General features: G+C 49.0%; 21 non-coding genes and 5 pseudogenes across 21 annotated transcripts; all 26 read right to left on the reverse strand.

Annotated features, from left to right (window-relative positions):
* Positions 1-241: 241 nt before the first annotated feature.
* Positions 242-360, reverse strand: LOC149759071 (5S ribosomal RNA; annotated as a pseudogene).
* Positions 361-606: 246 nt separating this feature from the next.
* Positions 607-725, reverse strand: LOC149759072 (5S ribosomal RNA). Its single transcript, XR_016404570.1, has one exon. It is a non-coding gene; the product is annotated as a 5S ribosomal RNA (ribosomal RNA).
* A 246-nt stretch (positions 726-971) lies between these two features.
* LOC149759073 (5S ribosomal RNA) lies at positions 972-1,090 on the reverse strand. The gene has a single exon (XR_016405889.1). It is a non-coding gene; the product is annotated as a 5S ribosomal RNA (ribosomal RNA).
* A 246-nt stretch (positions 1,091-1,336) lies between these two features.
* Positions 1,337-1,455, reverse strand: LOC149759074 (5S ribosomal RNA). The gene has a single exon (XR_016408023.1). It is a non-coding gene; the product is annotated as a 5S ribosomal RNA (ribosomal RNA).
* A 246-nt stretch (positions 1,456-1,701) lies between these two features.
* Positions 1,702-1,820, reverse strand: LOC149759075 (5S ribosomal RNA). Its single transcript, XR_016410378.1, has one exon. It is a non-coding gene; the product is annotated as a 5S ribosomal RNA (ribosomal RNA).
* Positions 1,821-2,068: 248 nt separating this feature from the next.
* LOC149759076 (5S ribosomal RNA) lies at positions 2,069-2,187 on the reverse strand. The gene has a single exon (XR_016404857.1). It is a non-coding gene; the product is annotated as a 5S ribosomal RNA (ribosomal RNA).
* A 247-nt stretch (positions 2,188-2,434) lies between these two features.
* On the reverse strand, positions 2,435-2,553 carry LOC149759077 (5S ribosomal RNA). Its single transcript, XR_016405576.1, has one exon. It is a non-coding gene; the product is annotated as a 5S ribosomal RNA (ribosomal RNA).
* Positions 2,554-2,799: 246 nt separating this feature from the next.
* LOC149759078 (5S ribosomal RNA) lies at positions 2,800-2,918 on the reverse strand. The gene has a single exon (XR_016401206.1). It is a non-coding gene; the product is annotated as a 5S ribosomal RNA (ribosomal RNA).
* Positions 2,919-3,164: 246 nt separating this feature from the next.
* On the reverse strand, positions 3,165-3,283 carry LOC149759079 (5S ribosomal RNA; annotated as a pseudogene).
* Positions 3,284-3,529: 246 nt separating this feature from the next.
* LOC149759080 (5S ribosomal RNA) lies at positions 3,530-3,648 on the reverse strand. Its single transcript, XR_016406990.1, has one exon. It is a non-coding gene; the product is annotated as a 5S ribosomal RNA (ribosomal RNA).
* Positions 3,649-3,895: 247 nt separating this feature from the next.
* LOC149759081 (5S ribosomal RNA) lies at positions 3,896-4,014 on the reverse strand. Its single transcript, XR_016404858.1, has one exon. It is a non-coding gene; the product is annotated as a 5S ribosomal RNA (ribosomal RNA).
* Positions 4,015-4,261: 247 nt separating this feature from the next.
* On the reverse strand, positions 4,262-4,380 carry LOC149759082 (5S ribosomal RNA). The gene has a single exon (XR_016402052.1). It is a non-coding gene; the product is annotated as a 5S ribosomal RNA (ribosomal RNA).
* Positions 4,381-4,627: 247 nt separating this feature from the next.
* Positions 4,628-4,746, reverse strand: LOC149759083 (5S ribosomal RNA; annotated as a pseudogene).
* Positions 4,747-4,992: 246 nt separating this feature from the next.
* On the reverse strand, positions 4,993-5,111 carry LOC149759084 (5S ribosomal RNA; annotated as a pseudogene).
* A 246-nt stretch (positions 5,112-5,357) lies between these two features.
* On the reverse strand, positions 5,358-5,476 carry LOC149759085 (5S ribosomal RNA). Its single transcript, XR_016409115.1, has one exon. It is a non-coding gene; the product is annotated as a 5S ribosomal RNA (ribosomal RNA).
* A 248-nt stretch (positions 5,477-5,724) lies between these two features.
* On the reverse strand, positions 5,725-5,843 carry LOC149759086 (5S ribosomal RNA). The gene has a single exon (XR_016408713.1). It is a non-coding gene; the product is annotated as a 5S ribosomal RNA (ribosomal RNA).
* Positions 5,844-6,090: 247 nt separating this feature from the next.
* On the reverse strand, positions 6,091-6,209 carry LOC149759087 (5S ribosomal RNA). Its single transcript, XR_016407713.1, has one exon. It is a non-coding gene; the product is annotated as a 5S ribosomal RNA (ribosomal RNA).
* A 247-nt stretch (positions 6,210-6,456) lies between these two features.
* LOC149759088 (5S ribosomal RNA) lies at positions 6,457-6,575 on the reverse strand. Its single transcript, XR_016403965.1, has one exon. It is a non-coding gene; the product is annotated as a 5S ribosomal RNA (ribosomal RNA).
* Positions 6,576-6,821: 246 nt separating this feature from the next.
* On the reverse strand, positions 6,822-6,940 carry LOC149759089 (5S ribosomal RNA). Its single transcript, XR_016404002.1, has one exon. It is a non-coding gene; the product is annotated as a 5S ribosomal RNA (ribosomal RNA).
* A 247-nt stretch (positions 6,941-7,187) lies between these two features.
* On the reverse strand, positions 7,188-7,306 carry LOC149759090 (5S ribosomal RNA). The gene has a single exon (XR_016405577.1). It is a non-coding gene; the product is annotated as a 5S ribosomal RNA (ribosomal RNA).
* Positions 7,307-7,552: 246 nt separating this feature from the next.
* Positions 7,553-7,671, reverse strand: LOC149759091 (5S ribosomal RNA). The gene has a single exon (XR_016409116.1). It is a non-coding gene; the product is annotated as a 5S ribosomal RNA (ribosomal RNA).
* A 247-nt stretch (positions 7,672-7,918) lies between these two features.
* On the reverse strand, positions 7,919-8,037 carry LOC149759092 (5S ribosomal RNA; annotated as a pseudogene).
* A 246-nt stretch (positions 8,038-8,283) lies between these two features.
* Positions 8,284-8,402, reverse strand: LOC149759093 (5S ribosomal RNA). Its single transcript, XR_016404571.1, has one exon. It is a non-coding gene; the product is annotated as a 5S ribosomal RNA (ribosomal RNA).
* A 246-nt stretch (positions 8,403-8,648) lies between these two features.
* LOC149759094 (5S ribosomal RNA) lies at positions 8,649-8,767 on the reverse strand. Its single transcript, XR_016409117.1, has one exon. It is a non-coding gene; the product is annotated as a 5S ribosomal RNA (ribosomal RNA).
* Positions 8,768-9,015: 248 nt separating this feature from the next.
* On the reverse strand, positions 9,016-9,134 carry LOC149759095 (5S ribosomal RNA). Its single transcript, XR_016404859.1, has one exon. It is a non-coding gene; the product is annotated as a 5S ribosomal RNA (ribosomal RNA).
* Positions 9,135-9,381: 247 nt separating this feature from the next.
* LOC149759096 (5S ribosomal RNA) lies at positions 9,382-9,500 on the reverse strand. Its single transcript, XR_016407714.1, has one exon. It is a non-coding gene; the product is annotated as a 5S ribosomal RNA (ribosomal RNA).
* Positions 9,501-9,613: the final 113 nt, after the last annotated feature.

Below are 9,613 nucleotides of genomic sequence, written 5' to 3' on the forward strand. Positions count from 1 at the left end.
TGCCCTTCGAAACTCCCTTTTATGACAAAGCAGCAGACCTCGACGGCCCGAGACATTCACGCTGCCGGGGCCGTTCTGGCGTAGGATTCAACGCGCTGGTCCCGCTATGCGGCATGGCACCGCTAGTCTCCGGACTCAGTTTATTGTCGGGGAAAAAAAATTATCCGAAGAGGAAAAGCCAAAAGCCAAAAAATTAAAAATAAATATTATCAAAAAATAAAAAAGCGGGCAAAAAATAAAAAGGGTGCAACACGAGGACTTCCTAGGGGGTCACCCATCCTATTACTTCTCTCGCCCAAGCACGCTTAACTGCGGAGTTATGATGGGATCCGGTGCATTAGTGCTAGTATGATCGCACCCATGACATGCCCTTCGAAACTCCCTTTTATGACAAAGCAGCAGACCGCGACGGCCCGAGACATTCGCGCTGCCGGGGCCGTTCTGGCGTAGGATTCAACGCGCTGTTCCGCTATGCAGCATGGCACCGCCAGTCTCCGGACTCAGTTTTTTTTCGAGAAAAAAAAATTATCCGAAGAGGAAAAGCCAAAAGCCGAAAAATTAAAAATAAATATTATCAAAAAATAAAAAAGCGGGCAAAAAATAAAAAGGGTGCAACACGAGGACTTCCCAGGGGGTCACCCATCCTAGTACTACTCTCGCCCAGGCACGCTTAACTGCGGAGTTCTGATCGGATCCGGTGCATTAGTGCTGGTATGATCGCACCCATGACATGCCCTTCGAAACTCCCTTTTATGACAAAGCAGCAGATCTCGACGGCCCGAGGCATTCGCGCTGCCGGGGCCGTTCTGGCGTAGGATTCAACGCGCTGTTCCGCTATGCGGCATGGCACCGCGAGTCTCCGGACTCAGTTTATTTTCGGGGGAAAAAAATTATCCGAAGAGGAAAAGCCAAAAGCCGAAAAATTAAAAATAAATATTATCAAAAAATAAAAAAGCGGGCAAAAAATAAAAGGGGTGCAACACGAGGACTTCCCAGGGGGTCACCCATCCTAGTACTACTCTCGCCCAAGCACGCTTAACTGCGGAGTTATGATGGGATCCGGTGCATTAGTGCTGGTATGATCGCACCCATGACATGCCCTTCGAAACTCCCTTTTATGACAAAGCAGCAGACCGCGACGGCCCGAGACATTCGCGCTGCCGGGGCCGTTCTGGCGTAGGATTCAATGCGCTGTTCCGCTATGCAGCATGGCACCGCCAGTCTCCGGACTCAGTTTATTTTCGAGAAAAAAAAATTATCCGAAGAGGAAAAGCCAAAAGCCGAAAAATTAAAAATAAATATTATCAAAAAATAAAAAAGCGGGCAAAAAATAAAAAGGGTGCAACACGAGGACTTCCCAGGGGGTCACCCATCCTAGTACTACTCTCGCCCAAGCACGCTTAACTGCGGAGTTTTGATTGGATCCGGTGCATTAGTGCTGGTATGATCGCACCCATGACATGCCCTTCGAAACTCCCTTTTATGACAAAGCAGCAGATCTCGACGGCCCGAGGCATTCGCGCTGCCGGGGCCGTTCTGGCGTAGGATTCAACGCGCTGTTCCGCTATGCGGCATGGCACCGCGAGTCTCCGGACTCAGTTTATTTTCGGGGGAAAAAAATTATCCGAAGAGGAAAAGCCAAAAGCCGAAAAATTAAAAATAAATATTATCAAAAAATAAAAAAGCGGGCAAAAAATAAAAGGGGTGCAACACGAGGACTTCCCAGGAGGTCACCCATCCTAGTACTACTCTCGCCCAAGCACGCTTAACTGCGGAGTTCTGATGGGATCCGGTGCATTAGTGCTGGTATGATCGCACCCATGACATGCCCATCGAAACTCCCTTTTATGACAAAGCAGCAGACCTCGACGGCCCGAGACATTCGCGCCGCCGGGGCCGTTCTGGCGTAGGATTCAACGCGCTGGTCCCGCTATGCGGCATGGCACCGCCAGTCTCCGGACTCAGTTTATTTTCGGGGGAAAAAAATTATCCGAAGAGGAAAAGCCAAAAGCCGAAAAATTAAAAATAAATATTATCAAAAAATAAAAAAGTGGAGAAAAAAATAAAAAGGGTGCAACACGAGGACTTCCCAGGGGGTCACCCATCCTAGTACTACTCTCGCCCAAGCACGCTTAACTGCGGAGTTTTGATGGGATCCGGTGCATTAGTGCTGGTATGATCGCACCCATGACATGCCCTTCGAAACTCCCTTTTATGACAAAGCAGCAGACCTCGACGGCCCGAGATATTCGCGCTGCCGGGGCCGTTCTGGCGTAGGATTCAACGCGCTGTTCCGCTATGCGGCATGGCACCGCGAGTCTCCGGACTCAGTTTATTTTCGGGGGAAAAAAATTATCCGAAGAGGAAAAGCCAAAAGCCGAAAAATTAAAAATAAATATTATCAAAAAATAAAAAAGTGGGCAAAAAATAAAAAGGGGTGCAAGACGAGGACTTCCCAGGGGGTCACCCATCCTAGTACTACTCTCGCCCAAGCACGCTTAACTGCGGAGTTCTGATGGGATCCGGTGCATTAGGGCTGGTATGATCGCACCCATGACATGCCCATCGAAACACCCTTTTATGACAAAGCAGCAGACCTCGACGGCCCGAGACATTCGCGCTGCCGGGGCCGTTCTGGCGTAGGATTCAACGCGCTGTTCCGCTATGCGGCATGGCACCGCGAGTCTCCGGACTCAGTTTATTTTCGGGGGAAAAAAATTATCCGAAGAGGAAAAGCCAAAAGCCAAAAAATTAAAAATAAATGTTATCAAAAAATAAAAAAGCGGGCAAAAAATAAAAGGGGTGCAACACGAGGACTTCCCAGGGGGTCACCCATCCTACTACTACTCTCGCCCAAGCACGCTTAACTGCGGAGTTCTGATGGGATCCGGTGCATTAGTGCTGGTATGATCGCACCCATGATATGCCCTTCGAAACTCCCTTTTATGACAAAGCAGCAGACCTCGACGGCCCGAGACATTCACGCTGCCGGGGCCGTTCTGGCGTAGGATTCAACGCGCTGGTCCCGCTATGCGGCATGGCACCGCTAGTCTCCGGACTCAGTTTATTGTCGGGAAAAAAAATTATCCGAAGAGGAAAAGCCAAAAGCCAAAAAATTAAAAATAAATATTATCAAAAAATAAAAAAGCGGGCAAAAAATAAAAAGGGTGCAACACGAGGACTTCCGAGGGGGTCACCCATCCTATTACTTCTCTCGCCCAAGCACGCTTAACTGCGGAGTTATGATGGGATCCGGTGCATTAGTGCTGGTATGATCGCACCCATGACATGCCCTTCGAAACTCCCTTTTATGACAAAGCAGCAGACCGCGACGGCCCGAGACATTCGCGCTGCCGGGGCCGTTCTGGCGTAGGATTCAACGCGCTGTTCCGCTATGCAGCATGGCACCGCCAGTCTCCGGACTCAGTTTTTTTTCGAGAAAAAAAAATTATCCGAAGAGGAAAAGCCAAAAGCCGAAAAATTAAGAATAAATATTATCAAAAAATAAAAAAGCGGGCAAAAAATAAAAAGGGTGCAACACGAGGACTTCCTAGGGGGTCACCCATCCTAGTACTACTCTCGCCCAGGCACGCTTAACTGCGGAGTTCTGATCGGATCCGGTGCATTAGTGCTGGTATGATCGCACCCATGACATGCCCTTCGAAACTCCCTTTTATGACAAAGCAGCAGATCTCGACGGCCCGAGGCATTCGCGCTGCCGGGGCCGTTCTGGCGTAGGATTCAACGCGCTGTTCCGCTATGCGGCATGGCACCGCGAGTCTCCGGACTCAGTTTATTTTCGGGGAAAAAAAATTATCCGAAGAGGAAAAGCCAAAAGCCGAAAAATTAAAAATAAATATTATCAAAAAATAAAAAAGTGGAGAAAAAAATAAAAAGGGTGCAACACGAGGACTTCCCAGGGGGTCACCCATCCTAGTACTACTCTCGCCCAAGCACGCTTAACTGCGGAGTTTTGATGGGATCCGGTGCATTAGTGCTGGTATGATCGCACCCATGACATGCCCTTCGAAACTCCCTTTTATGACAAAGCAGCAGACCTCGACGGCCCGAGATATTCGCGCTGCCGGGGCCGTTCTGGCGTAGGATTCAACGCGCTGTTCCGCTATGCGGCATGGCACCGCGAGTCTCCGGACTCGGTTTATTTTCGGGGAAAAAAAATTATCCGAAGAGGAAAAGCCAAAAGCCGAAAAATTAAAAATAAATATTATCAAAAAATAAAAAAGTGGGCAAAAAATAAAAAGGGGTGCAAGACGAGGACTTCCCAGGGGGTCACCCATCCTAGTACTACTCTCGCCCAAGCACGCTTAACTGCGGAGTTCTGATGGGATCCGGTGCATTAGTGCTGGTATGATCGCACCCATGATATGCCCTTCGAAACTCCCTTTTATGACAAAGCAGCAGACCTCGACGGCCCGAGACATTTACGCTGCCGGGGCCGTTCTGGCGTAGGATTCAACGCGCTGGTCCCGCTATGCGGCATGGCACCGCTAGTCTCCGGACTCAGTTTATTGTTGGGGAAAAAAAATTATCCGAAGAGGAAAAGCCAAAAGCCAAAAAATTAAAAATAAATATTATCAAAAAATAAAAAAGCGGGCAAAAAATAAAAAGGGTGCAACACGAGGACTTCCTAGGGGGTCACCCATCCTATTACTTCTCTCGCCCAAGCACACTTAACTGCGGAGTTATGATGGGATCCGGTGCATTAGTGCTGGTATGATCGCACCCATGACATGCCCTTCGAAACTCCCTTTTATGACAAAGCAGCAGACCGCGACGGCCCGAGACATTCGCGCTGCCGGGGCCGTTCTGGCGTAGGATTCAACGCGCTGTTCCGCTATGCAGCAGGGCACCGCCAGTCTCCGGACTCAGTTTTTTTTCGAGAAAAAAAAATTATCCGAAGAGGAAAAGCCAAAACCCGAAAAATTAAAAATAAATATTATCAAAAAATAAAAAAGCGGGCAAAAAATAAAAAGGGTAAAACACGAGGACTTCCCAGGGGGTCACCCATCCTAGTACTACTCTCGCCCAGGCACGCTTAACTGCGGAGTTCTGATCGGATCCGGTGCATTAGTGCTGGTATGATCGCACCCATGACATGCCCTTCGAAACTCCCTTTTATGACAAAGCAGCAGATCTCGACGGCCCGAGGCATTCGCGCTGCCGGGGCCGTTCTGGCGTAGGATTCAACGCGCTGTTCCGCTATGCGGCATGGCACCGCGAGTCTCCGGACTTAGTTTATTTTCGGGGGAAAAAAATTATCCGAAGAGGAAAAGCCAAAAGCCGAAAAATTAAAAATAAATATTATCAAAAAATAAAAAAGCGGGCAAAAAATAAAAGGGGTGCAACACGAGGACTTCCCAGGGGGTCACCCATCCTAGTACTACTCTCGCCCAAGCACGCTTAACTGCGGAGTTCTGATGGGATCCGGTGCATTAGTGCTGGTATGATCGCACCCATGACATGCCCATCGAAACTCTCTTTTATGACAAAGCAGCAGACCTCGACGGCCCGAGACATTCGCGCCGCCGGGGCCGTTCTGGCGTAGGATTCAACGCGCTGGTCCCGCTATGCGGCATGGCACCGCCAGTCTCCGGACTCAGTTTATTTTCAGGGAAAAAAAATTATCCGAAGAGGAAAAGCCAAAAGCCGAAAAATTAAAAATAAATATTATCAAAAAATAAAAAAGTGGAGAAAAAAATAAAAAGGGTGCAACACGAGGACTTCCCAGGGGGTCACCCATCCTAGTACTACTCTCGCCCAAGCACGCTTAACTGCGTAGTTTTGATGGGATCCGGTGCATTAGTGCTGGTATGATCGCACCCATGACATGCCCTTCGAAACTCCCTTTTATGACAAAGCAGCAGACCTCGACGGCCCGAGATATTCGCGCTGCCGGGGCCGTTCTGGCGTAGGATTCAACGCGCTGTTCCGCTATGCGGCATGGCACCGCGAGTCTCCGGACTCAGTTTATTTTCGGGGGAAAAAAATTATCCGAAGAGGAAAAGCCAAAAGCCGAAAAATTAAAAATAAATATTATCAAAAAATAAAAAAGTGGAGAAAAAAATAAAAAGGGCGCAACACGAGGACTTCCCAGGGGGTCACCCATCCTAGTACTACTCTCGCCCAAGCACGCTTAACTGCGGAGTTTTGATGGGATCCGGTGCATTAGCGCTGGTATGATCGCACCCATGACATGCCCTTCGAAAATCCCTTTTATGACAAAGCAGCAGACCTCGACGGCCCGAGATATTCGCGCTGCCGGGGCCGTTCTGGCGTAGGATTCAACGCGCTGTTCCGCTATGCGGCATGGCACCGCGAGTCTCCGGACTCAGTTTATTTTCGGGAGAAAAAAATTATCCGAAGAGGAAAAGCCAAAAGCCGAAAAATTAAAAATAAATATTATCAAAAAATAAAAAAGTGGGCAAAAAATAAAAAGGGGTGCAACACGAGGACTTCCCAGGGGGTCACCCATCCTAGTACTACTCTCGCCCAAGCACGCTTAACTGCGGAGTTCTGATGGGATCCGGTGCATTAGGGCAGGTATGATCGCACCCATGACATGCCCATCGAAACACCCTTTTATGACAAAGCAGCAGACCTCGACGGCCCGAGACATTCGCGCTGCCGGGGCCGTTCTGGCGTAGGATTCAACGCGCTATTCCGCTATGCGGCATGGCACCGCGAGTCTCTGGACTCAGTTTATTTTCTGGGGAAAAAAATTATCCGAAGAGGAAAAGCCAAAAGCCAAAAAATTAAAAATAAATTTTATCAAAAAATAAAAAAGCGGGCAAAAAATAAAAGGGGTGCAACACGAGGACTTCCCAGGGGGTCACCCATCCTAGTACTACTCTCGCCCAAGCACGCATAACTGCGGAGTTCTGATGGGATCCGGTGCATTAGTGCTGGTATGATCGCACCCATGGTATGCCCTTCGAAACTCCCTTTTATGACAAAGCAGCAGACCTCGACGGCCCGAGACATTCACGCTGCCGGGGCCGTTCTGGCGTAGGATTCAACGCGCTGGTCCCGCTATGCGGCATGGCACCGCCAGTCTCCGGACTCAGTTTATTGTCGGGGAAAAAAATTATCCGAAGAGGAAAAGCCAAAAGCCGAAAAATTAAAAATAAATATTATCAAAAAATAAAAAAGTGGGCAAAAAATAAAAAGGGGTGCAAGACGAGGACTTCCCAGGGGGTCACCCATCCTAGTACTACTCTCGCCCAAGCACGCTTAACTGCGGAGTTCTGATGGGATCCGGTGCATTAGGGCTGGTATGATCGCACCCATGACATGCCCATCGAAACACCCTTTTATGACAAAGCAGCAGACCTCGACGGCCCGAGACATTCGCGCTGCCGGGGCCGTTCTGGCGTAGGATTCAACGCGCTGTTCCGCTATGCGGCATGGCACCGCGAGTCTCCGGACTCAGTTTATTTTCGGGGGAAAAAAATTATCCGAAGAGGAAAAGCCAAAAGCCAAAAAATTAAAAATAAATGTTATCAAAAAATAAAAAAGCGGGCAAAAAATAAAAGGGGTGCAACACGAGGACTTCCCAGGGGGTCACCCATCCTAGTACTACTCTCGCCCAAGCACGCTTAACTGCGGAGTTCTGATGGGATCCGGTGCATTAGTGCTGGTATGATCGCACCCATGATATGCCCTTCGAAACTCCCTTTTATGACAAAGCAGCAGACCTCGACGGCCCGAGACATTTACGCTGCCGGGGCCGTTCTGGCGTAGGATTCAACGCGCTGGTCCCGCTATGCGGCATGGCACCGCTAGTCTCCGGACTCAGTTTATTGTTGGGGAAAAAAAATTATCCGAAGAGGAAAAGCCAAAAGCCAAAAAATTAAAAATAAATATTATCAAAAAATAAAAAAGCGGGCAAAAAATAAAAAGGGTGCAACACGAGGACTTCCTAGGGGGTCACCCATCCTATTACTTCTCTCGCCCAAGCACACTTAACTGCGGAGTTATGATGGGATCCGGTGCATTAGTGCTGGTATGATCGCACCCATGACATGCCCTTCGAAACTCCCTTTTATGACAAAGCAGCAGACCGCGACGGCCCGAGACATTCGCGCTGCCGGGGCCGTTCTGGCGTAGGATTCAACGCGCTGTTCCGCTATGCAGCAGGGCACCGCCAGTCTCCGGACTCAGTTTTTTTTCGAGAAAAAAAAATTATCCGAAGAGGAAAAGCCAAAACCCGAAAAATTAAAAATAAATATTATCAAAAAATAAAAAAGCGGGCAAAAAATAAAAAGGGTGCAACACGAGGACTTCCCAGGGGGTCACCCATCCTAGTACTACTCTCGCCCAGGCACGCTTAACTGCGGAGTTCTGATCGGATCCGGTGCATTAGTGCTGGTATGATCGCACCCATGACATGCCCTTCGAAACTCCCTTTTATGACAAAGCAGCAGATCTCGACGGCCCGAGGCATTCGCGCTGCCGGGGCCGTTCTGGCGTAGGATTCAACGCGCTGTTCCGCTATGCGGCATGGCACCGCGAGTCTCCGGACTCAGTTTATTTTCGGGGGAAAAAAATTATCCGAAGAGGAAAAGCCAAAAGCCGAAAAATTAAAAATAAATATTATCAAAAAATAAAAAAGCGGGCAAAAAATAAAAGGGGTGCAACACGAGGACTTCCCAGGGGGTCACCCATCCTAGTACTACTCTCGCCCAAGCACGCTTAACTGCGGAGTTCTGATGGGATCCGGTGCATTAGTGCTGGTATGATCGCACCCATGACATGCCCATCGAAACTCTCTTTTATGACAAAGCAGCAGACCTCGACGGCCCGAGACATTCGCGCCGCCGGGGCCGTTCTGGCGTAGGATTCAACGCGCTGGTCCCGCTATGCGGCATGGCACCGCCAGTCTCCGGACTCAGTTTATTTTCAGGGAAAAAAAATTATCCGAAGAGGAAAAGCCAAAAGCCGAAAAATTAAAAATAAATATTATCAAAAAATAAAAAAGTGGAGAAAAAAATAAAAAGGGTGCAACACGAGGACTTCCCAGGGGGTCACCCATCCTAGTACTACTCTCGCCCAAGCACGCTTAACTGCGGAGTTTTGATGGGATCCGGTGCATTAGTGCTGGTATGATCGCACCCATGACATGCCCTTCGAAACTCCCTTTTATGACAAAGCAGCAGACCTCGACGGCCCGAGATATTCGCGCTGTCGGGGCCGTTCTGGCGTAGGATTCAACGCGCTGTTCCGCTACGCGGCATGGCACCGCGAGTCTCCGGACTCAGTTTATTTTCGGGGGAAAAAAATTATCCGAAGAGGAAAAGCCAAAAGCCGAAAAATTAAAAATAAATATTATCAAAAAATAAAAAAGTGGAGAAAAAAATAAAAAGGGCGCAACACGAGGACTTCCCAGGGGGTCACCCATCCTAGTACTACTCTCGCCCAAGCACGCTTAACTGCGGAGTTTTGATGGGATCCGGTGCATTAGCGCTGGTATGATCGCACCCATGACATGCCCTTCGAAAATCCCTTTTATGACAAAGCAGCAGACCTCGACGGCCCGAGATATTCGCGCTGCCGGGGCCGTTCTGGCGTAGGATTCAACGCGCTGTTCCGCTAT

Source organism: Phoenix dactylifera, chromosome 4, assembly GCF_051530095.1.
Source record: "Phoenix dactylifera cultivar Ajwa chromosome 4, Ajwa_hap1_PhDact_Kaust_v1.1, whole genome shotgun sequence".
Taxonomy (NCBI): domain Eukaryota; kingdom Viridiplantae; phylum Streptophyta; class Magnoliopsida; order Arecales; family Arecaceae; genus Phoenix; species Phoenix dactylifera.